Here is a 23,667-nt window from a genome sequence, read left to right on the forward strand (position 1 = left end):
AGTCGTTGGGTGTTACTGCTGGGTGCAGTATACTGCTGGGGTTTTTCTGCTGGGTGCAGTATACTGCTGGGGCTGTTACTGCTGGGTGCAGTATAGTCGTTGGGCTGTTACTGCTGGGTGCAGTATACTGCTGGGGCTGTTACTGCTGGGTGCAGTATAGTCGTTGGGCTGTTACTGCTGTTTGCAGTATAGTCGTTGGGCTGTTACTGCTGGGTGCAGTATAGTCGTTGGGCTGTTACTGCTGGGTGCAGTATACTGCTGGGGCTGTTACTGCTGGGTGCAGTATCCTGCTGGGGCTGTTACTGCTGGGTGCAGTATAGTCGTTGGGCTGTTACTGCTGTTTGCAGTATAGTCGTTGGGCTGTTACTGCTGTTTGCAGTATAGTCGTTGGGCTGTTACTGCTGGGTGCAGTATACTGCTGGGGCTGTTACTGCTGGGTGCAGTATCCTGCTGGGGCTGTTACTGCTGGGTGCAGTATACTGCTGGGGCTGTTACTGCTGGGTGCAGTATACTGCTGGGGCTGTTACTGCTGGGTGCAGTATAGTCGTTGGGCTGTTACTGCTTGGTGCAGTATACTGCTGGGGCTGTTACTGCTGGGTGCAGTATAGTCGTTGGGCTGTTACTGCTGGGTGCAGTATCCTGCTGGGGCTGTTACTGCTGGGTGCAGTATACTGCTGGGGCTGTTACTGCTGGGTGCAGTATAGTCGTTGGGCTGTTACTGCTTGGTGCAGTATACTGCTGGGGCTGTTACTGCTGGGTGCAATATAGTCGTTGGGCTGTTACTGCTGGGTGCAGTATACTGCTGGGGCTGTTACTGCTGTGTGCAGTGTACTGCTGGGGCTGTTACTGCTGGGTGCAGTATAGTCGTTGGGCTGTTACTGCTGGGTGCAGTATAGTCGTTGGGCTGTTACTGCTGGGTGCAGTATAGTCGTTGGGCTGTTACTGCTGGGTGCAGTATAGTCGTTGGGCTGTTACTGCTGGGTGCAGTATACTGCTGGGGTTTTTCTGCTGGGTGCAGTATACTGCTGGGGCTGTTACTGCTGGGTGCAGTATAGTCGTTGGGCTGTTACTGCTGGGTGCAGTATAATGCTGGGGCTGTTACTGTAGGGTGCAGTATAGTCGTTGGGCTGTTACTGCTGGGTGCAGTATAGTCGTTGGGCTGTTACTGCTGGGTGCAGTATACTGCTGGGGCTGTTACTGCTGGGTGCAGTATAGTCGTTGGGCTGTTACTGCTGGGTGCAGTATCCTGCTGGGGCTGTTACTGCTGGGTGCAGTATAGTCGTTGGGCTGTTACTGCTGGGTGCAGTATAGTCGTTGGGCTGTTACTGCTGGGTGCAGTATAGTCGTTGGGCTGTTACTGCTGGGTGCAGTATAGTCGTTGGGCTGTTACTGCTGGGTGCAGTATCCTGCTGGGGCTGTTACTGCTGGGTGCAGTATAGTCGTTGGGCTGTTACTGCTGGGTGCAGTATAGTCGTTGGGCTGTTACTGCTGGGTGCAGTATAGTCGTTGGGCTGTTACTGCTGGGTGCAGTATAGTCGTTGGGCTGTTACTGCTGGGTGCAGTATACTGCTGGGGCTGTTACTGCTGGGTGCAGTATAGTCGTTGGGCTGTTACTGCTGGGTGCAGTATAGTCGTTGGGCTGTTACTGCTGGGTGCAGTATAGTCGTTGGGCTGTTACTGCTGGGTGCAGTATAGTCGTTGGGCTGTTACTGCTGGGTGCAGTATACTGCTGGGGCTGTTACTGCTGGGTGCAGTATACTGCTGGGGCTGTTACTGCTGGGTGCAGTATACTGCTGGGGCTGTTACTGCTGGGTGCAATATAGTCATTGGGCTGTTCCTGCTGGGTGCAGTATACTGCTGGGGCTGTTACTGCTGGGTGCAGTATACTGCTGGGGCTGTTACTGCTGGGTGCAGTATAGTCGTTGGGCTGTTACTGCTGGGTGCAGTATAGTCGTTGGGCTGTTACTGCTGGGTGCAGTGTAGTCGTTGGGCTGTTACTGCTGGGTGCAGTATACTGCTGGGGCTGTTACTGCTGGGTGCAGTTTAGTCGTTGGGCTGTTGCTGCTGGGGCTGTTACTGCTGGGTGCAGTATAGTCGTTGGGCTGTTACTGCTGGGTGCAGTATAGTCGTTGGGCTGTTACTGCTGGGTGCAGTATACTGCTGGGGTTTTTCTGCTGGGTGCAGTATACTGCTGGGGCTGTTACTGCTGGGTGCAGTATAGTCGTTGGGCTGTTACTGCTGGGTGCAGTATAATGCTGGGGCTGTTACTGTAGGGTGCAGTATAGTCGTTGGGCTGTTACTGCTGGGTGCAGTATAGTCGTTTGGCTGTTAACTGCTGGGTTTAGTATAGTAGTTGGGCTGTTACTGCTGGGTTTAGTATTGTAGTTGGGCTGTTACTGCTGGGTGCAGTATACTGCTGGGGCTGTTACTGCTGGGTGCAGTATAGTCGTTGGGCTGTTGCTGCTGGGGCTGTTACTGCTGGGTGCAGTATAGTCGTTGGGCTGTTACTGCTGGGTGCAGTATAGTCGTTGGGCTGTTACTGCTGGGTGCAGTATACTGCTGGGGCTGTTACTGCTGGGTGCAGTATACTGCTGGGGCTGTTACTGCTGGGTGCAGTATAGTCGTTGGGCTGTTACTGCTTGGTGCAGTATACTGCTGGGGCTGTTACTGCTGGGTGCAGTATAGTCGTTGGGCTGTTACTGCTGGGTGCGGTATACTGCTGGGGCTGTTACTGTTGGGTGCAGTATAGTCGTTGGGCTGTTACTGCTGGGTGCAGTATAGTCGTTTGGCTGTTAACTGCTGGGTTTAGTATAGTAGTTGGGCTGTTACTGCTGGGTTTAGTATTGTAGTTGGGCTGTTACTGCTGGGTGCACTATACTGTTGGGGCTGTTACTGCTGGGTTCAGTATAGTCGTTGGGCTGTTACTGCTGGGGTGCAGTATACTGCTGGGGCTGTCACTGCTGGGTGCAGTATAGTCCTTTGGCTGTTACTGCTGGGTGCAGTATAGTCGTTTGGCTGTTACTGCTGGGTGCAGTATACTGCTGGGGCTGTTAACTGCTGGGTGCAGTATAGTCGTTGGGCTGTTACTGCTGGGTGCAGTATACTGCTGGGGCTGTTACTGCTGGGTGCAGTATAGTCGTTGGTCTGTTACTGCTGGGTGCAGTATACTGCTGGGGCTGTTACTGCTGGGTGCAGTATACTGCTGGGGCTGTTACTGCTGGGTGCAGTATAGTCGTTGGGCTGTTACTGCTTGGTGCAGTATACTGCTGGGGTTGTTACTGCTGGGTGCAGTATAGTCGTTGGGCTGTTGCTGCTGGGGCAGTTACTGCTGGGTGCAGTATAGTCGTTGGGCTGTTACTGCTGGGTGCAGTATCCTGCTGGGGCTGTTACTGCTGGGTGCAGTATAGTCGTTGGGCTGTTACTGCTGGGTGCAGTATAGTCGTTGGGCTGTTACTGCTGGGTGCAGTATAGTCGTTGGGCTGTTACTGCTGGGTGCAGTATAGTCGTTGGGCTGTTACTGCTGGGTGCAGTATAATGCTGGGGCTGTTACTGTAGGGTGCAGTATAGTCGTTGGGCTGTTACTGCTGGGTGCAGTATACTGCTGGGGCTGTTACTGCTGGGTGCAGTATCCTGCTGGGGCTGTTACTGCTGGGTGCAGTATAGTCGTTGGGCTGTTACTGCTGTTTGCAGTATAGTCGTTGGGCTGTTACTGCTGGGTGCAGTATACTGCTGGGGCTGTTACTGCTGGGTGCAGTATAGTCGTTGGGCTGTTACTGCTGGGTGCAGTATACTGCTGGGGCTGTTACTGCTGGGTGCAATATAGTCGTTGTGCTGTTACTGCTGGGTGCAGTATACTGCTGGGGCTGTTACTGTTGGGTGCAGTATACTGCTGGGGCTGTTACTGCTGGGTGCAGTATAGTCGTTGGGCTGTTACTGCTGGGTGCAGTATAGTCGTTGGGCTGTTACTGCTGGGTGCAGTATAGTCGTTGGGCTGTTACTGCTGGGTGCAGTATACTGCTGGGGCTGTTACTGCTGGGTGCAGTTTAGTCGTTGGGCTGTTGCTGCTGGGGCTGTTACTGCTGGGTGCAGTATAGTCGTTGGGCTGTTACTGCTGGGTGCAGTATAGTCGTTGGGTGTTACTGCTGGGTGCAGTATACTGCTGGGGTTTTTCTGCTGGGTGCAGTATACTGCTGGGGCTGTTACTGCTGGGTGCAGTATAGTCGTTGGGCTGTTACTGCTGGGTGCAGTATACTGCTGGGGCTGTTACTGCTGGGTGCAGTATAGTCGTTGGGCTGTTACTGCTGGGTGCAGTATAATGCTGGGGTTGTTACTGTAGGGTGCAGTATAGTCGTTGGGCTGTTACTGCTGGGTGCAGTATAGTCGTTTGGCTGTTAACTGCTGGGTTTAGTATAGTAGTTGGGCTGTTACTGCTGGGTTTAGTATTGTAGTTGGGCTGTTACTGCTGGGTGCAGTATACTGCTGGGGCTGTTACTGCTGGGTGCAGTATAGTCGTTGGGCTGTTGCTGCTGGGGCTGTTTCTGCTGGGTGCAGTATAGACGTTGGGCTGTTACTGCTGGGTGCAGTATAGTCGTTGGGCTGTTACTGCTGGGTGCAGTATACTGCTGGGGCTGTTACTGCTGGGTGCAGTATAGTCGTTGGGCTGTTACTGCTGGGGCTGTTACTGCTGGGTGCAGTATACTGCTGGGGCTGTTACTGCTGGGTGCAGTATAGTCGTTGGGCTGTTACTGCTTGGTGCAGTATACTGCTGGGGCTGTTACTGCTGGGTGCAGTATAGTCGTTGGGCTGTTACTGCTGGGTGCGGTATACTGCTGGGGCTGTTACTGTTGTGTGCAGTATAGTCGTTGGGCTGTTACTGCTGGGTGCAGTATAGTCGTTTGGCTGTTAACTGCTGGGTTTAGTATAGTAGTTGGGCTGTTACTGCTGGGTTTAATATTGTAGTTGGGCTGTTACTGCTGGGTGCAATATACTGTTGGGGCTGTTACTGCTGGGTTCAGTATAGTCGTTGGGCTGTTACTGCTGGGGTGCAGTATACTGCTGGGCCTGTTACTGCTGGGTGCAGTGTAGTCGTTGGGCTGTTACTGCTGGGTGCTGTATACTGCTGGGGCTGTTACTGCTGGGTTCAGTATAGTCGTTGGGCTGTTACTGTTGGGTGCAGAATAGTCGTTTGGCTGTTAACTGCTGGGTTTAGTATAGTAGTTGGGCTGTTACTGCTGGGTTTAGTATTGTAGTTGGGCTGTTACTGCTGGGTTTAGTATTGTAGTTGGGCTGTTACTGCTGGGTGCACTATACTGTTGGGGCTGTTACTGCTGGGTTCAGTATAGTCGTTGGGCTGTTACTGCTGGGGTGCAGTATACTGCTGGGGCTGTTACTGCTGGGTGCAGTATAGTCGTTGGGCTGTTACTGCTGGGTGCAGTATAGTCGTTGGGCTGTTACTGCTGGGGCTGTTACTGCTGGGTGCAGTATACTGCTGGGTCTGTTTCTGCTGGGTGCAGTATACTGTTGGCGCTGTTACTGCTGGGGATGTTACTGCTGGGTGCAGTATAGTCTTTTGGCTGTTACTGCTGGGTGCAGTATACTGCTGGGGCTGTTAACTGCTGGGTGCAGTATAGTCGTTGGGCTGTTACTGCTGGGTGCTGTATACTGCTGGGGCTTTCACTGCTGGGTGCAGTATACTGCTGGGGCTGTTACTGTTGGGTGCAGTATAGTCGTTTGGCTGTTAACTGCTGGGTTTAGTATAGTAGTTGGGCTGTTACTGCTGGGTTTAATATTGTAGTTGGGCTGTTACTTCTGGGTGCACTATACTGTTGGGGCTGTTAATGCTGGGTTCAGTATAGTCGTTGGGCTGTTACTGCTGGGGTGCAGTATAGTCGTTTGGCTGTTACTGCTGGGTGCAGTATAGTCGTTGGGCTGTTACTGCTGGGGCTGTTACTGCTGGGTGCAGTATACTGCTGGGGCTGTTTCTGCTGGGTGCAGTATACTGTTGGGGCTGTTACTGCTTTGTGCAGTATACTGTTGGGGCTGTTACTGCTGGGGCTGTTACTGCTGGGTGCAGTATAGTCGTTTGGCTGTTACTGCTGGGTGCAGTATAGTCGTTGGGCTGTTACTGCTGGGTGCTGTATAGTCGTTGGGCTGTTACTGCTGGGTGCAGTATAGTCGTTGGGCTGTTGCTGCTGGGGCTGTTACTGCTGGGTGCAGTATAGTCGTTGGGCTGTTACTGCTAGGTGCAGTATAGTCGTTGGGCTGTTACTGCTGGGTGCAGTATACTGCTGGGGCTGTTACTGCTGGGTGCAGTATACTGCTGGGGCTGTTACTGCTGGGTGCAGTATACTGCTGGGGCTGTTACTGCTGGGTGCAGTATAGTCGTTGGGCTGTTACTGCTTGGTGCAGTATACTGCTGGGGCTGTTACTGCTGGGTTCAGTATAGTCGTTGGGCTGTTACTGCTGGGTGCAGTATAGTCGTTGGGCTGTTGCTGCTGGGGCAGTTACTGCTGGGTGCAGTATAGTCGTTGGGCTGTTACTGCTGGGTGCAGTATCCTGCTGGGGCTGTTACTGCTGGGTGCAGTATCCTGCTGGGGCTGTTACTGCTGGGTGCAGTATAGTCGTTGGGCTGTTACTGCTGGGTGCAGTATAGTCGTTGGGCTGTTAACTGCTGGGTTTAGTATAGTAGTTGGGCTGTTACTGCTGGGTTTAGTATTGTAGTTGGGCTGTTACTGCTGGGTGCAGTATACTGCTGGGGCTGTTACTGCTGGGTGCAGTATAGTCGTTGGGCTGTTGCTGCTGGGGCAGTTACTGCTGGGTGCAGTATAGTCGTTGGGCTGTTACTGCTGGGTGCAGTATAGTCGTTGGGCTGTTACTGCTGGGTGCAGTATACTGCTGGGGCTGTTACTGCTGGGTGCAGTATAGTCGTTGGGCTGTTACTGCTGGGTGCAGTATAGTCGTTGGGCTGTTACTGCTGGGTGCAGTATAATGCTGGGGTTGTTACTGTAGGGTGCAGTATAGTCGTTGGGCTGTTACTGCTGGGTGCAGTATAGTCGTTGGGCTGTTACTGCTGGGTGCAGTATAGTCGTTGGGCTGTTACTGCTGGGTGCAGTATAGTCGTTGGGCTGTTACTGCTGGGTGCAGTATACTGCTGGGGCTGTTACTGCTGGGTGCAGTATAGTCGTTGGGCTGTTACTGCTGGGTGCAGTATAGTCGTTGGGCTGTTACTGCTGGGTGCAGTATAGTCGTTGGGCTGTTACTGCTGGGTGCAGTATAGTCGTTGGGCTGTTACTGCTGGGTGCAGTATACTGCTGGGGCTGTTACTGCTGGGTGCAGTATACTGCTGGGGCTGTTACTGCTGGGTGCAGTATACTGCTGGGGCTGTTACTGCTGGGTGCAATATAGTCATTGGGCTGTTACTGCTGGGTGCAGTATACTGCTGGGGCTGTTACTGCTGGGTGCAGTATACTGCTGGGGCTGTTACTGCTGGGTGCAGTATAGTCGTTGGGCTGTTACTGCTGGGTGCAGTATAGTCGTTGGGCTGTTACTGCTGGGTGCAGTGTAGTCGTTGGGCTGTTACTGCTGGGTGCAGTATACTGCTGGGGCTGTTACTGCTGGGTGCAGTTTAGTCGTTGGGCTGTTGCTGCTGGGGCTGTTACTGCTGGGTGCAGTATAGTCGTTGGGCTGTTACTGCTGGGTGCAGTATAGTCGTTGGGCTGTTACTGCTGGGTGCAGTATACTGCTGGGGTTTTTCTGCTGGGTGCAGTATACTGCTGGGGCTGTTACTGCTGGGTGCAGTATAGTCGTTGGGCTGTTACTGCTGGGTGCAGTATAATGCTGGGGCTGTTACTGTAGGGTGCAGTATAGTCATTGGGCTGTTACTGCTGGGTGCAGTATAGTCGTTGGGCTGTTACTGCTGGGTGCAGTATAGTAGTTGGGCTGTTACTGCTGGGTTTAGTATTGTAGTTGGGCTGTTACTGCTGGGTGCAGTATACTGCTGGGGCTGTTACTGCTGGGTGCAGTATAGTCGTTGGGCTGTTGCTGCTGGGGCTGTTACTGCTGGGTGCAGTATAGTCGTTGGGCTGTTACTGCTGGGTGCAGTATAGTCGTTGGGCTGTTACTGCTGGGTGCAGTATACTGCTGGGGCTGTTACTGCTGGGTGCAGTATACTGCTGGGGCTGTTACTGCTGGGTGCAGTATAGTCGTTGGGCTGTTACTGCTTGGTGCAGTATACTGCTGGGGCTGTTACTGCTGGGTGCAGTATAGTCGTTGGGCTGTTACTGCTGGGTGCGGTATACTGCTGGGGCTGTTACTGTTGGGTGCAGTATAGTCGTTGGGCTGTTACTGCTGGGTGCAGTATAGTCGTTTGGCTGTTAACTGCTGGGTTTAGTATAGTAGTTGGGCTGTTACTGCTGGGTTTAGTATTGTAGTTGGGCTGTTACTGCTGGGTGCACTATACTGTTGGGGCTGTTACTGCTGGGTTCAGTATAGTCGTTGGGCTGTTACTGCTGGGGTGCAGTATACTGCTGGGGCTGTCACTGCTGGGTGCAGTATAGTCCTTTGGCTGTTACTGCTGGGTGCAGTATAGTCGTTTGGCTGTTACTGCTGGGTGCAGTATACTGCTGGGGCTGTTAACTGCTGGGTGCAGTATAGTCGTTGGGCTGTTACTGCTGGGTGCAGTATACTGCTGGGGCTGTTACTGCTGGGTGCAGTATAGTCGTTGGTCTGTTACTGCTGGGTGCAGTATACTGCTGGGGCTGTTACTGCTGGGTGCAGTATACTGCTGGGGCTGTTACTGCTGGGTGCAGTATAGTCGTTGGGCTGTTACTGCTTGGTGCAGTATACTGCTGGGGTTGTTACTGCTGGGTGCAGTATAGTCGTTGGGCTGTTGCTGCTGGGGCAGTTACTGCTGGGTGCAGTATAGTCGTTGGGCTGTTACTGCTGGGTGCAGTATCCTGCTGGGGCTGTTACTGCTGGGTGCAGTATAGTCGTTGGGCTGTTACTGCTGGGTGCAGTATAGTCGTTGGGCTGTTACTGCTGGGTGCAGTATAGTCGTTGGGCTGTTACTGCTGGGTGCAGTATAGTCGTTGGGCTGTTACTGCTGGGTGCAGTATAGTCGTTGGGCTGTTACTGCTGGGTGCAGTATAGTCGTTGGGCTGTTACTGCTGGGTGCAGTATACTGCTGGGGCTGTTACTGCTGGGTGCAGTATCCTGCTGGGGCTGTTACTGCTGGGTGCAGTATAGTCGTTGGGCTGTTACTGCTGTTTGCAGTATAGTCGTTGGGCTGTTACTGCTGGGTGCAGTATACTGCTGGGGCTGTTACTGCTGGGTGCAGTATAGTCGTTGGGCTGTTACTGCTGGGTGCAGTATACTGCTGGGGCTGTTACTGCTGGGTGCAATATAGTCGTTGTGCTGTTACTGCTGGGTGCAGTATACTGCTGGGGCTGTTACTGTTGGGTGCAGTATACTGCTGGGGCTGTTACTGCTGGGTGCAGTATAGTCGTTGGGCTGTTACTGCTGGGTGCAGTATAGTCGTTGGGCTGTTACTGCTGGGTGCAGTATAGTCGTTGGGCTGTTACTGCTGGGTGCAGTATACTGCTGGGGCTGTTACTGCTGGGTGCAGTTTAGTCGTTGGGCTGTTGCTGCTGGGGCTGTTACTGCTGGGTGCAGTATAGTCGTTGGGCTGTTACTGCTGGGTGCAGTATAGTCGTTGGGTGTTACTGCTGGGTGCAGTATACTGCTGGGGTTTTTCTGCTGGGTGCAGTATACTGCTGGGGCTGTTACTGCTGGGTGCAGTATAGTCGTTGGGCTGTTACTGCTGGGTGCAGTATACTGCTGGGGCTGTTACTGCTGGGTGCAGTATAGTCGTTGGGCTGTTACTGCTGTTTGCAGTATAGTCGTTGGGCTGTTACTGCTGGGTGCAGTATAGTCGTTGGGCTGTTACTGCTGGGTGCAGTATACTGCTGGGGCTGTTACTGCTGGGTGCAGTATCCTGCTGGGGCTGTTACTGCTGGGTGCAGTATAGTCGTTGGGCTGTTACTGCTGTTTGCAGTATAGTCGTTGGGCTGTTACTGCTGTTTGCAGTATAGTCGTTGGGCTGTTACTGCTGGGTGCAGTATACTGCTGGGGCTGTTACTGCTGGGTGCAGTATCCTGCTGGGGCTGTTACTGCTGGGTGCAGTATACTGCTGGGGCTGTTACTGCTGGGTGCAGTATACTGCTGGGGCTGTTACTGCTGGGTGCAGTATAGTCGTTGGGCTGTTACTGCTTGGTGCAGTATACTGCTGGGGCTGTTACTGCTGGGTGCAGTATAGTCGTTGGGCTGTTACTGCTGGGTGCAGTATCCTGCTGGGGCTGTTACTGCTGGGTGCAGTATACTGCTGGGGCTGTTACTGCTGGGTGCAGTATAGTCGTTGGGCTGTTACTGCTTGGTGCAGTATACTGCTGGGGCTGTTACTGCTGGGTGCAATATAGTCGTTGGGCTGTTACTGCTGGGTGCAGTATACTGCTGGGGCTGTTACTGCTGTGTGCAGTGTACTGCTGGGGCTGTTACTGCTGGGTGCAGTATAGTCGTTGGGCTGTTACTGCTGGGTGCAGTATAGTCGTTGGGCTGTTACTGCTGGGTGCAGTATAGTCGTTGGGCTGTTACTGCTGGGTGCAGTATAGTCGTTGGGCTGTTACTGCTGGGTGCAGTATACTGCTGGGGTTTTTCTGCTGGGTGCAGTATACTGCTGGGGCTGTTACTGCTGGGTGCAGTATAGTCGTTGGGCTGTTACTGCTGGGTGCAGTATAATGCTGGGGCTGTTACTGTAGGGTGCAGTATAGTCGTTGGGCTGTTACTGCTGGGTGCAGTATAGTCGTTGGGCTGTTACTGCTGGGTGCAGTATACTGCTGGGGCTGTTACTGCTGGGTGCAGTATAGTCGTTGGGCTGTTACTGCTGGGTGCAGTATCCTGCTGGGGCTGTTACTGCTGGGTGCAGTATAGTCGTTGGGCTGTTACTGCTGGGTGCAGTATAGTCGTTGGGCTGTTACTGCTGGGTGCAGTATAGTCGTTGGGCTGTTACTGCTGGGTGCAGTATAGTCGTTGGGCTGTTACTGCTGGGTGCAGTATCCTGCTGGGGCTGTTACTGCTGGGTGCAGTATAGTCGTTGGGCTGTTACTGCTGGGTGCAGTATAGTCGTTGGGCTGTTACTGCTGGGTGCAGTATAGTCGTTGGGCTGTTACTGCTGGGTGCAGTATAGTCGTTGGGCTGTTACTGCTGGGTGCAGTATACTGCTGGGGCTGTTACTGCTGGGTGCAGTATAGTCGTTGGGCTGTTACTGCTGGGTGCAGTATAGTCGTTGGGCTGTTACTGCTGGGTGCAGTATAGTCGTTGGGCTGTTACTGCTGGGTGCAGTATAGTCGTTGGGCTGTTACTGCTGGGTGCAGTATACTGCTGGGGCTGTTACTGCTGGGTGCAGTATACTGCTGGGGCTGTTACTGCTGGGTGCAGTATACTGCTGGGGCTGTTACTGCTGGGTGCAATATAGTCATTGGGCTGTTACTGCTGGGTGCAGTATACTGCTGGGGCTGTTACTGCTGGGTGCAGTATACTGCTGGGGCTGTTACTGCTGGGTGCAGTATAGTCGTTGGGCTGTTACTGCTGGGTGCAGTATAGTCGTTGGGCTGTTACTGCTGGGTGCAGTGTAGTCGTTGGGCTGTTACTGCTGGGTGCAGTATACTGCTGGGGCTGTTACTGCTGGGTGCAGTTTAGTCGTTGGGCTGTTGCTGCTGGGGCTGTTACTGCTGGGTGCAGTATAGTCGTTGGGCTGTTACTGCTGGGTGCAGTATAGTCGTTGGGCTGTTACTGCTGGGTGCAGTATACTGCTGGGGTTTTTCTGCTGGGTGCAGTATACTGCTGGGGCTGTTACTGCTGGGTGCAGTATAGTCGTTGGGCTGTTACTGCTGGGTGCAGTATAATGCTGGGGCTGTTACTGTAGGGTGCAGTATAGTCGTTGGGCTGTTACTGCTGGGTGCAGTATAGTCGTTTGGCTGTTAACTGCTGGGTTTAGTATAGTAGTTGGGCTGTTACTGCTGGGTTTAGTATTGTAGTTGGGCTGTTACTGCTGGGTGCAGTATACTGCTGGGGCTGTTACTGCTGGGTGCAGTATAGTCGTTGGGCTGTTGCTGCTGGGGCTGTTACTGCTGGGTGCAGTATAGTCGTTGGGCTGTTACTGCTGGGTGCAGTATAGTCGTTGGGCTGTTACTGCTGGGTGCAGTATACTGCTGGGGCTGTTACTGCTGGGTGCAGTATACTGCTGGGGCTGTTACTGCTGGGTGCAGTATAGTCGTTGGGCTGTTACTGCTTGGTGCAGTATACTGCTGGGGCTGTTACTGCTGGGTGCAGTATAGTCGTTGGGCTGTTACTGCTGGGTGCGGTATACTGCTGGGGCTGTTACTGTTGGGTGCAGTATAGTCGTTGGGCTGTTACTGCTGGGTGCAGTATAGTCGTTTGGCTGTTAACTGCTGGGTTTAGTATAGTAGTTGGGCTGTTACTGCTGGGTTTAGTATTGTAGTTGGGCTGTTACTGCTGGGTGCACTATACTGTTGGGGCTGTTACTGCTGGGTTCAGTATAGTCGTTGGGCTGTTACTGCTGGGGTGCAGTATACTGCTGGGGCTGTCACTGCTGGGTGCAGTATAGTCCTTTGGCTGTTACTGCTGGGTGCAGTATAGTCGTTTGGCTGTTACTGCTGGGTGCAGTATACTGCTGGGGCTGTTAACTGCTGGGTGCAGTATAGTCGTTGGGCTGTTACTGCTGGGTGCAGTATACTGCTGGGGCTGTTACTGCTGGGTGCAGTATAGTCGTTGGTCTGTTACTGCTGGGTGCAGTATACTGCTGGGGCTGTTACTGCTGGGTGCAGTATACTGCTGGGGCTGTTACTGCTGGGTGCAGTATAGTCGTTGGGCTGTTACTGCTTGGTGCAGTATACTGCTGGGGTTGTTACTGCTGGGTGCAGTATAGTCGTTGGGCTGTTGCTGCTGGGGCAGTTACTGCTGGGTGCAGTATAGTCGTTGGGCTGTTACTGCTGGGTGCAGTATCCTGCTGGGGCTGTTACTGCTGGGTGCAGTATAGTCGTTGGGCTGTTACTGCTGGGTGCAGTATAGTCGTTGGGCTGTTACTGCTGGGTGCAGTATAGTCGTTGGGCTGTTACTGCTGGGTGCAGTATAGTCGTTGGGCTGTTACTGCTGGGTGCAGTATAATGCTGGGGCTGTTACTGTAGGGTGCAGTATAGTCGTTGGGCTGTTACTGCTGGGTGCAGTATACTGCTGGGGCTGTTACTGCTGGGTGCAGTATCCTGCTGGGGCTGTTACTGCTGGGTGCAGTATAGTCGTTGGGCTGTTACTGCTGTTTGCAGTATAGTCGTTGGGCTGTTACTGCTGGGTGCAGTATACTGCTGGGGCTGTTACTGCTGGGTGCAGTATAGTCGTTGGGCTGTTACTGCTGGGTGCAGTATACTGCTGGGGCTGTTACTGCTGGGTGCAATATAGTCGTTGTGCTGTTACTGCTGGGTGCAGTATACTGCTGGGGCTGTTACTGTTGGGTGCAGTATACTGCTGGGGCTGTTACTGCTGGGTGCAGTATAGTCGTTGGGCTGTTACTGCTGGGTGCAGTATAGTCGTTGGGCTGTTACTGCTGGGTGCAGTATAGTCGTTGGGCTGTTACTGCTGGGTGCAGTATACTGCTGGGGCTGTTACTGCTGGGTGCAGTTTAGTCGTTGGGCTGTTGCTGCTGGGGCTGTTACTGCTGGGTGCAGTATAGTCGTTGGGCTGTTACTGCTGGGTGCAGTATAGTCGTTGGGTGTTACTGCTGGGTGCAGTATACTGCTGGGGTTTTTCTGCTGGGTGCAGTATACTGCTGGGGCTGTTACTGCTGGGTGCAGTATAGTCGTTGGGCTGTTACTGCTGGGTGCAGTATACTGCTGGGGCTGTTACTGCTGGGTGCAGTATAGTCGTTGGGCTGTTACTGCTGGGTGCAGTATAATGCTGGGGTTGTTACTGTAGGGTGCAGTATAGTCGTTGGGCTGTTACTGCTGGGTGCAGTATAGTCGTTTGGCTGTTAACTGCTGGGTTTAGTATAGTAGTTGGGCTGTTACTGCTGGGTTTAGTATTGTAGTTGGGCTGTTACTGCTGGGTGCAGTATACTGCTGGGGCTGTTACTGCTGGGTGCAGTATAGTCGTTGGGCTGTTGCTGCTGGGGCTGTTTCTGCTGGGTGCAGTATAGACGTTGGGCTGTTACTGCTGGGTGCAGTATAGTCGTTGGGCTGTTACTGCTGGGTGCAGTATACTGCTGGGGCTGTTACTGCTGGGTGCAGTATAGTCGTTGGGCTGTTACTGCTGGGGCTGTTACTGCTGGGTGCAGTATACTGCTGGGGCTGTTACTGCTGGGTGCAGTATAGTCGTTGGGCTGTTACTGCTTGGTGCAGTATACTGCTGGGGCTGTTACTGCTGGGTGCAGTATAGTCGTTGGGCTGTTACTGCTGGGTGCGGTATACTGCTGGGGCTGTTACTGTTGTGTGCAGTATAGTCGTTGGGCTGTTACTGCTGGGTGCAGTATAGTCGTTTGGCTGTTAACTGCTGGGTTTAGTATAGTAGTTGGGCTGTTACTGCTGGGTTTAATATTGTAGTTGGGCTGTTACTGCTGGGTGCAATATACTGTTGGGGCTGTTACTGCTGGGTTCAGTATAGTCGTTGGGCTGTTACTGCTGGGGTGCAGTATACTGCTGGGCCTGTTACTGCTGGGTGCAGTGTAGTCGTTGGGCTGTTACTGCTGGGTGCTGTATACTGCTGGGGCTGTTACTGCTGGGTTCAGTATAGTCGTTGGGCTGTTACTGTTGGGTGCAGAATAGTCGTTTGGCTGTTAACTGCTGGGTTTAGTATAGTAGTTGGGCTGTTACTGCTGGGTTTAGTATTGTAGTTGGGCTGTTACTGCTGGGTTTAGTATTGTAGTTGGGCTGTTACTGCTGGGTGCACTATACTGTTGGGGCTGTTACTGCTGGGTTCAGTATAGTCGTTGGGCTGTTACTGCTGGGGTGCAGTATACTGCTGGGGCTGTTACTGCTGGGTGCAGTATAGTCGTTGGGCTGTTACTGCTGGGTGCAGTATAGTCGTTGGGCTGTTACTGCTGGGGCTGTTACTGCTGGGTGCAGTATACTGCTGGGTCTGTTTCTGCTGGGTGCAGTATACTGTTGGCGCTGTTACTGCTGGGGATGTTACTGCTGGGTGCAGTATAGTCTTTTGGCTGTTACTGCTGGGTGCAGTATACTGCTGGGGCTGTTAACTGCTGGGTGCAGTATAGTCGTTGGGCTGTTACTGCTGGGTGCTGTATACTGCTGGGGCTTTCACTGCTGGGTGCAGTATACTGCTGGGGCTGTTACTGTTGGGTGCAGTATAGTCGTTTGGCTGTTAACTGCTGGGTTTAGTATAGTAGTTGGGCTGTTACTGCTGGGTTTAATATTGTAGTTGGGCTGTTACTTCTGGGTGCACTATACTGTTGGGGCTGTTAATGCTGGGTTCAGTATAGTCGTTGGGCTGTTACTGCTGGGGTGCAGTATAGTCGTTTGGCTGTTACTGCTGGGTGCAGTATAGTCGTTGGGCTGTTACTGCTGGGGCTGTTACTGCTGGGTGCAGTATACTGCTGGGGCTGTTTCTGCTGGGTGCAGTATACTGTTGGGGCTGTTACTGCTTTGTGCAGTATACTGTTGGGGCTGTTACTGCTGGGGCTGTTACTGCTGGGTGCAGTATAGTCGTTTGGCTGTTACTGCTGGGTGCAGTATAGTCGTTGGGCTGTTACTGCTGGGTGCTGTATAGTCGTTGGGCTGTTACTGCTGGGTGCAGTATAGTCGTTGGGCTGTTGCTGCTGGGGCTGTTACTGCTGGGTGCAGTATAGTCGTTGGGCTGTTACTGCTAGGTGCAGTATAGTCGTTGGGCTGTTACTGCTGGGTGCAGTATACTGCTGGGGCTGTTACTGCTGGGTGCAGTATACTGCTGGGGCTGTTACTGCTGGGTGCAGTATACTGCTGGGGCTGTTACTGCTGGGTGCAGTATAGTCGTTGGGCTGTTACTGCTTGGTGCAGTATACTGCTGGGGCTGTTACTGCTGGGTTCAGTATAGTCGTTGGGCTGTTACTGCTGGGTGCAGTATAGTCGTTGGGCTGTTGCTGCTGGGGCAGTTACTGCTGGGTGCAGTATAGTCGTTGGGCTGTTACTGCTGGGTGCAGTATCCTGCTGGGGCTGTTACTGCTGGGTGCAGTATCCTGCTGGGGCTGTTACTGCTGGGTGCAGTATAGTCGTTGGGCTGTTACTGCTGGGTGCAGTATAGTCGTTGGGCTGTTAACTGCTGGGTTTAGTATAGTAGTTGGGCTGTTACTGCTGGGTTTAGTATTGTAGTTGGGCTGTTACTGCTGGGTGCAGTATACTGCTGGGGCTGTTACTGCTGGGTGCAGTATAGTCGTTGGGCTGTTGCTGCTGGGGCAGTTACTGCTGGGTGCAGTATAGTCGTTGGGCTGTTACTGCTGGGTGCAGTATAGTCGTTGGGCTGTTACTGCTGGGTGCAGTATACTGCTGGGGCTGTTACTGTTGGGTGCAGTATAGTCGTTGGGCTGTTACTGCTGGGTGCAGTATAGTCGTTTGGCTGTTAACTGCTGGGTTTAGTATAGTAGTTGGGCTGTTACTGCTGGGTTTAGTATTGTAGTTGGGCTGTTACTGCTGGGTGCACTATACTGTTGGGGCTGTTACTGCTGGGTTCAGTATAGTCGTTGGGCTGTTACTGCTGGGGTGCAGTATACTGCTGGGCCTGTTACTTGCTGGGTGCAGTATAGTCGTTTGGCTGTTAACTGCTGGGTTTAGTATAGTAGTTGGGCTGTTACTGCTGGGTTTAGTATTGTAGTTGGGTCTGTTACTGCTGGGTGCACTATACTGTTGGGGCTGTTACTGCTGGGTTCAGTATAGTCGTTGGGCTGTTAGATAGATAGATAGATAGATAGATAGATACTTTATTCATCCCCATGGGGAAATTCAACATTTTTTCCAATGTCCCATACACTTGTTGTAGCAAAAACTCATTACATACAATACTTAACTCAGTAATAATATGATATGCATCTAAATCACTAACTCAAAAAGCATTAATAATAGCTTTTAAAAAAAGTTCTTAAGTCCTGGCAGTTGAATTGTAAAGCCTAATGGCATTGGGGAGTATTGACCTCTTCATCCTGTCTGAGGAGCATTGCATCGACAGTAACCTGTCGCTGAAACTGCTTCTCTGTCTCTGGATGGTGCTATGTAGAGGATGTTCAGGGTTTTCCATAATTGACCGTAGCCTACTCAGCGCCCTTCGCTCAGCTACCGATGTTAAACTCTCCAGTACTTTGCCCACGACAGAGCCCGCCTTCCTTATCAGCTTATTAAGACGTGAGGCGTCCTTCTTCTTAATGATTCCTCCCCAACACGCCACCACAAAGAAGAGGGCGCTCTCCACAACTGACCTATAGAACATCTTCAGCATCTCACTGCAGACATTGAATGACGCCAACCTTCTAAGGAAGTACAGTCGACTCTGTGCCTTCCTGCACAAGGCATCTGTGTTGGCAGTCCAGTCTAGCTTCTCGTCCAACTGTACTCCCAGATACTTGTAGGTCTTAACCTGCTCCACACATTCTCCATTAATGATCACTGGCTCCATATGAGGCCTAGATCTCCTAAAGTCCACCCACTGCTGGGGTGCAGTATACTGCTGGGCCTGTTACTGCTGGGTGCAGTATAGTCGTTGGGCTGTTACTGCTGGGTGCTGTATACTGCTGGGGCTGTCACTGCTGGGTGCAGTATACTGCTGGGGCTGTTACTGTTGGGTGCAGAATAGTCGTTTGGCTGTTAACTGCTGGGTTTAGTATAGTAGTTGGGCTGTTACTGCTGGGTTTAGTATTGTAGTTGGGCTGTTACTGCTGGGTGCACTATACTGTTGGGGCTGTTACTGCTGGGTTCAGTATAGTCGTTGGGCTGTTACTGCTGGGGTGCAGTATACTGCTGGGGCTGTTACTGCTGGGTGCAGTATAGTCGTTGGGCTGTTACTGCTGGGTGCAGTATAGTCGTTGGGCTGTTACTGCTGGGGCTGTTACTGCTGGGGCTGTTACTGCTGGGGCTGTTACTGCTGGGTGCAGTATACTGCTGGGGCTGTTTCTGCTGGGTGCAGTATACTGTTGGCGCTGTTACTGCTGGGGCTGTTACTGCTTGTTGCAGTATACTGCTGGGGCTGTCACTGCTGGGTGCAGTATACTGCTGGGGCTGTTACTGCTGGGTGCAGTATAGTCGTTGGGCTGTTACTGCTGGGTGCAGTATACTGCTGGGGCTGTCACTGCTGGGTGCAGTATAGTCGTTGGGCTGTTACTGCTGGGTTCAGTATAGTCGTTTGGCTGTTACTGCTGGGTGCAGTATACTGCTGGGGCTGTTAACTGCTGGGTGCAGTATAGTCGTTGGGCTGTTACTGCTGGGGTGCAGTATACTGCTGGGGCTGTTACTGCTGGGTGCAGTATACTGCTGGGGCTGTTACTGCTGGGTGCAGTATAGTCGTTGGGCTGTTACTGCTGGGTGCAGTATAGTCGTTGGGCTGTTACTGCTGGGTGCAGTATAGTCGTTGGGCTGTTACTGCTGGGTGCAGTATAGTCGTTGGGCTGTTACTGCTGGGTGCAGTATAGTCGTTGGGCTGTTACTGCTGGGTGCAGTATAGTCGTTGGGCTGTTACTGCTGGGTGCAGTATACTGCTGGGGCTGTTACTGCTGGGTGCAGTATAGTCGTTGGGCTGTTACTGCTTGGTGCAGTATACTGCTGGGGCTGTTACTGCTGGGTGCAGTATACTGCTGGGGCTGTTACTGCTGGGTGCAGTATAGTCGTTGGGCTGTTACTGCTGGGTGCAGTATAGTCGTTGGGCTGTTACTGCTGGGTGCATTATACTGCTGGGGCTGTTACTGTTGGGTGCAGTATAGTCGTTGGGCTGTTACTGCTGGGTGCAGTATAGTCGTTTGGCTGTTAACTGCTGGGTTTAGTATAGTAGTTGGGCTGTTACTGCTGGGTTTAGTATTGTAGTTGGGCTGTTACTGCTGGGTGCACTATACTGTTGGGGCTGTTACTGCTGGGTTCAGTATAGTCGTTGGGCTGTTACTGCTGGGTGCAGTATACTGCTGGGTCTGTTACTGCTGGGTGCAGTATAGTCGTTGGGCTGTTACTGCTGGGTGCTGTATAGTCGTTGGGCTGTTACTGCTGGGTGCAGTATACTGCTGGGGCTGTCACTGCTGGGTGCAGTATAGTCGTTGGGCTGTTACTGCTGGGGCTGTCACTGCTGGGTGCAGTATACTGCTGGGGCTGTTACTGCTGGGTGCAGTATACTGCTGGGGCTGTTACTGCTGGGTGCAGTATAGTAGTGGGGCTGTTTCTATCAGACCCATGTTACTGGTGGGTGCAGTATAGTAGTCGGGCTGTTTCTGTCAGACCCATGTTACTGCCGGGTGCAGTATAGTAGTGGGGCTGTTTCTGTCAGACCCATGTTACTGCTGGGTGCAGTATAGTAGTGGGGCTGTTTCTGTCAGACCCATGTTACTGCTGGGTGCAGTATAGTAGTGGGGCTGTTTCTATCAGACCCATGTTACTGCTGGGTGCAGTATAGTAGTGGGGCTGTTTCTATCAGACCCATGTTACTGCTGGGTGCAGTATAGTAGTGGGGCTGTTTCTGTCAGACCCATGTTACTGGTGGGTGCAGTATAGTAGTGGGGCTGTTTCTGTAAGACCCATGTTACTGCTGGGTGCAGTATAGTAGTGGGGCTGTTTCTATCAGACCCATGTTACTGCTGGGTGCAGTATAGTAGTGGGGCTGTTTCTGTCAGACCCATGTTACTGGTGGGTGCAGTATAGTCGTGGGGCTGTTTCTGTCAGACCCATGTTACTGCTGGGTGCAGTATAGTCGTGGGGCTGTTTCTGTCATACCCATGTTACTGCCGGGTGCAGTATAGTAGTGGGGCTGTTTCTGTCTGACCCATGTTACTGGTGGGTGCAGTATAGTAGTGGGGCTGTTTCTATCAGACCCATGTTACTGCTGGGTGCAGTATAGTCGTGGGGCTGTTTCTGTCATACCCATGTTACTGCTGGGTGCAGTATAGTAGTGGGGCTGTTTCTGTCAGACCGATGTTACTGCTGGGTGCAGTATAGTAGTGGGGCTGTTTCTATCAGACCCATGTTACTGGTGGGTGCAGTATAGTAGTGGGGCTGTTTCTGTCAGACCCATGTTACTGCCGGGTGCAGTATAGTAGTGGGGCTGTTTCTGTCAGACCCATGTTACTGCCGGGTGCAGTATAGTAGTGGGGCTGTTTCTGTCAGACCCATGTTACTGCTGGGTGCAGTATAGTAGTGGGGCTGTTTCTGTCAGACCCATGTTACTGGTGGGTGCAGTATAGTAGTGGGGCTGTTTCTGTCAGACCCATGTTACTGCTGGGTGCAGTATAGTAGTGGGGCTGTTTCTATCAGACCCATGTTACTGCTGGGTGCAGTATAGTAGTGGGGCTGTTTCTATCAGACCCATGTTACTGCTGGGTGCTGTATGGTAGTGGCTAGGTGATGAGGTGGGAATCATGTTGTCTCGAGATGGGCAGTTTTGACAAATACCAGACTACTTTGCTATGATGCATCGCCCTCAGCCTCTGCTTTAATTTTTCTGTTGTACATAGCTCACATTACTTTAAGATGTGATTCCATTCAGTGTAATCCTTGTGTTCCCATAAACATGTCTTGCTGTAGTTTGGAGTCCTGCCCAGATTGGTGTGTGGACAGGGAGTGCATACAACAGGAACTGTATGCCAAATGCATAATTGTTGGTAACAGCGACACAATGAAAGTCTGAGTGAACCATGTGCAAAACGTTACTTGCAATGCAGTTGGTGTTGGTACAGGTTTCTATACCGACATAAGATTGATTGTTTGTGATGTAAATTCTAAATAATTCATTGTGTATTTGAACTTGATGTTCCTTCCTTGCCCCTAGTTCTTGTTTAATCACAACTTAATCTGCCTATCTCATTCATTTTCATCATCAGCAAAACTACTTGATTTCAGTTTGCAACTAACAATGATGTCATAAAGTAGCAGGATGTTAACTTGCTAAGCGCGGTCAAATTCATAGCTGTTTGAGTGGATGTGCAGAGATGAGAGACGGTCACTGTTATCCATGACGAGACCCTGTTATGTTGGATCTATTATTTCATTAAATGTACTTAGTAAGTTCTTTAATTTCCCCTTTTGTTTTAGCCCCTGGACCCAGAACAGCTGTCCTGCTCCCAACTTCCCCAGGAATTCGGTAGTGCATGATAATGTTTTGGACCTGCAGTAATAATCCAGAGGAAGTGAATTTGGATCAATAGAAACATTAAATTTTGTCTTAAAAATTTAGAAATCAGAGCACAAAGGATGTGAGCAGGAGACGGTTTCGTGATCTCTTGAGGCTATTCCACCAATTCAATAAAATCTGGCTGATATTTAGCCTCCACTGTTATTTTCTGCCCAAAGCCCAAAATCCTCAATTTCCCAAACATCTGGTAGTATGCAACATGCCCAGACAAGGTACATTAAGGACCACCTGGTCTGGGCATGTTGAAGCTTTCAGGGCTCAATGTCATATTCTCCAGCTTTGGATAACTTGCTCTTTCATTCTGTACTGCAGACCTGGCCATCATTTCTGCTATTATCACTTTGACTAGGATTTTTTTTCTATATAGTCTGACCTGCCGGATGTGTCGACAAATAAGTCTAATCTTATAACTGCACCTTGAGTCATCTGGTACTGGAGATAACTCCCATTCTTTTACCATCTCTGTTTCTGAAAAGCAGTTTCTCTCCCAAATCTGAGGAAGGGCTCTGGACCTGAAGATTTAATTGTTTCCCCTCTCCACAGATGCTGCCCGATCTGCTAGTATTTCTAGCATTTTCTGTCTTCGGATTTCCAACATGGTGGTTTTTTTTTTATTTGTTTTCTGTCTTTCTTGTACAAGGACACTCAGATCTTTTCAAAATAGGAAGCTGGTATCAAACCACGAGGCCATTAAATTCTTGTTTTGAAGCCGAATCAACTAATTTATTAGCGGAAGTAATATCTGCTTCAGCTTGTGTGACTCTAGCTGTGCCCCGGGATTTTGATTAATTTAACTAACAATTTAAATTTGTGATTCATACACGTTTTTCCCCCACAGTAAAGCCAAAAAAACAAAAAATTGTAAAGCATGAAAAGCTGAAAATTCAAAAACTGTAATTTCAGAAGTTATCTGAACCATCTCTTGCAGCTATTAGAGCCAGTAGTCTTTTTGGATAACTCTCCATTGGCTTTGCCTAACACAATGGAGCAATTTTTTCCCATTCCTCCTTGCAAAATTGCTCAAGCTGTGCCAGGTTAATTGGGGAGCGATGGTGGACAGCAAGCTTGAGTTCTTGTCAATGATGTTCGATTGAATTAAGGTCAGGACTCTGACTGGGCCACTCAAGGACATCAATTTTCTTCATCTGAACCCACTCCATGGATGTTCTGGCAGTGTGCTTTGGGTCGTTGTACTGCTGAAAATCGAACTTCCTTCCCAGTTTAATCTTTCTGGCAGAGGCTAGCAGGTTTTTATCCAGGATCTCTCTGTTTTTAGCAGCATTCATCTTTCGATTAATCCTGACCAGGTTTCCAGTCCCTGCTGCTGAAAAGCATTCCCATAGCATAATGCCACCCTCACTATACTTTACAGTAGGAATGTGCAGTATTAGATTTATGCCACATGTACTGCTTAGTATTGAGGCCAAAAAGTTCCACTTAGTCTTGCATAACCACAAGACCTCCTTCCACAGCTTTACATTATCTTCTGAGTGGTGCTTTGCAAAGTCTTTATGGGCAAGGGTATGTTATTTTTTTCAGCTAGGGCTTGCCACTTTTCCATAAATACCCTTTTTGTGCAAGGCCTGAGAGATTGTGGAACCATGAACTTCATCTCCAGTTGCAGACGTTGACTTCTGCAGCTCCCACAGAGTGAGTGTTGGCATCTCAGTAGCCTCTCTTACAAACACCATTCTCTTCTGGTGACTAAGTTTAGAGGGGTGGCCTTTCCTAGGCAGTGTGGCTGTGGCTTCATATTTTTTTCCACTTTTTCACAGTGCACACTGCACTGAGCTCTGAGTTATGTTCAGTGCCTTTGAGATGGTCTTGCACCCTTCCCCAGATTTGTGCTTCTCTATTGTCATTTCCTTGACTTATCTTGAATGTTCTTTTGTCTTCATTTTGGTTTGGTCTGTTGAAGATCTGCCATTCTTTTGGACTTTACACAGAGGGGGTGTATTTATTCTTATGAATTCATTGAAGATAGGCAATCATCCAATTTTCTACATCAACAAATATAGGTGAGTGGTAAGGTGATTGCCCCTGAAGAAAGTTAGCATAGTAATTACAGAGGGATTGAATACTTTTTCAACCTCAAATTTTTCAATTTTAATTTTTAGTAAACTGTTGACAGAGTTTAGAATTTTTCCTTTGACTTGACATGATGCACAATGTTTTGTAGATTAGTTCAAAAATCCTCCTTCAATCTATTTTAAATTTTGAAAATCAGACAGTAAAATGTGGAAA

At 50.9% G+C, this 23,667-nt stretch overlaps 1 protein-coding gene across 1 annotated transcript in view; it reads left to right on the forward strand.

Moving 5' to 3' along the window:
* Nucleotides 1–23,667, forward strand: part of LOC140730671 (nesprin-1-like) — a 626,730-nt gene that overhangs the window by 459,073 nt on the left and 143,990 nt on the right.

This window comes from Hemitrygon akajei, chromosome 7 (assembly GCF_048418815.1).
Source record: "Hemitrygon akajei chromosome 7, sHemAka1.3, whole genome shotgun sequence".
Taxonomy (NCBI): domain Eukaryota; kingdom Metazoa; phylum Chordata; class Chondrichthyes; order Myliobatiformes; family Dasyatidae; genus Hemitrygon; species Hemitrygon akajei.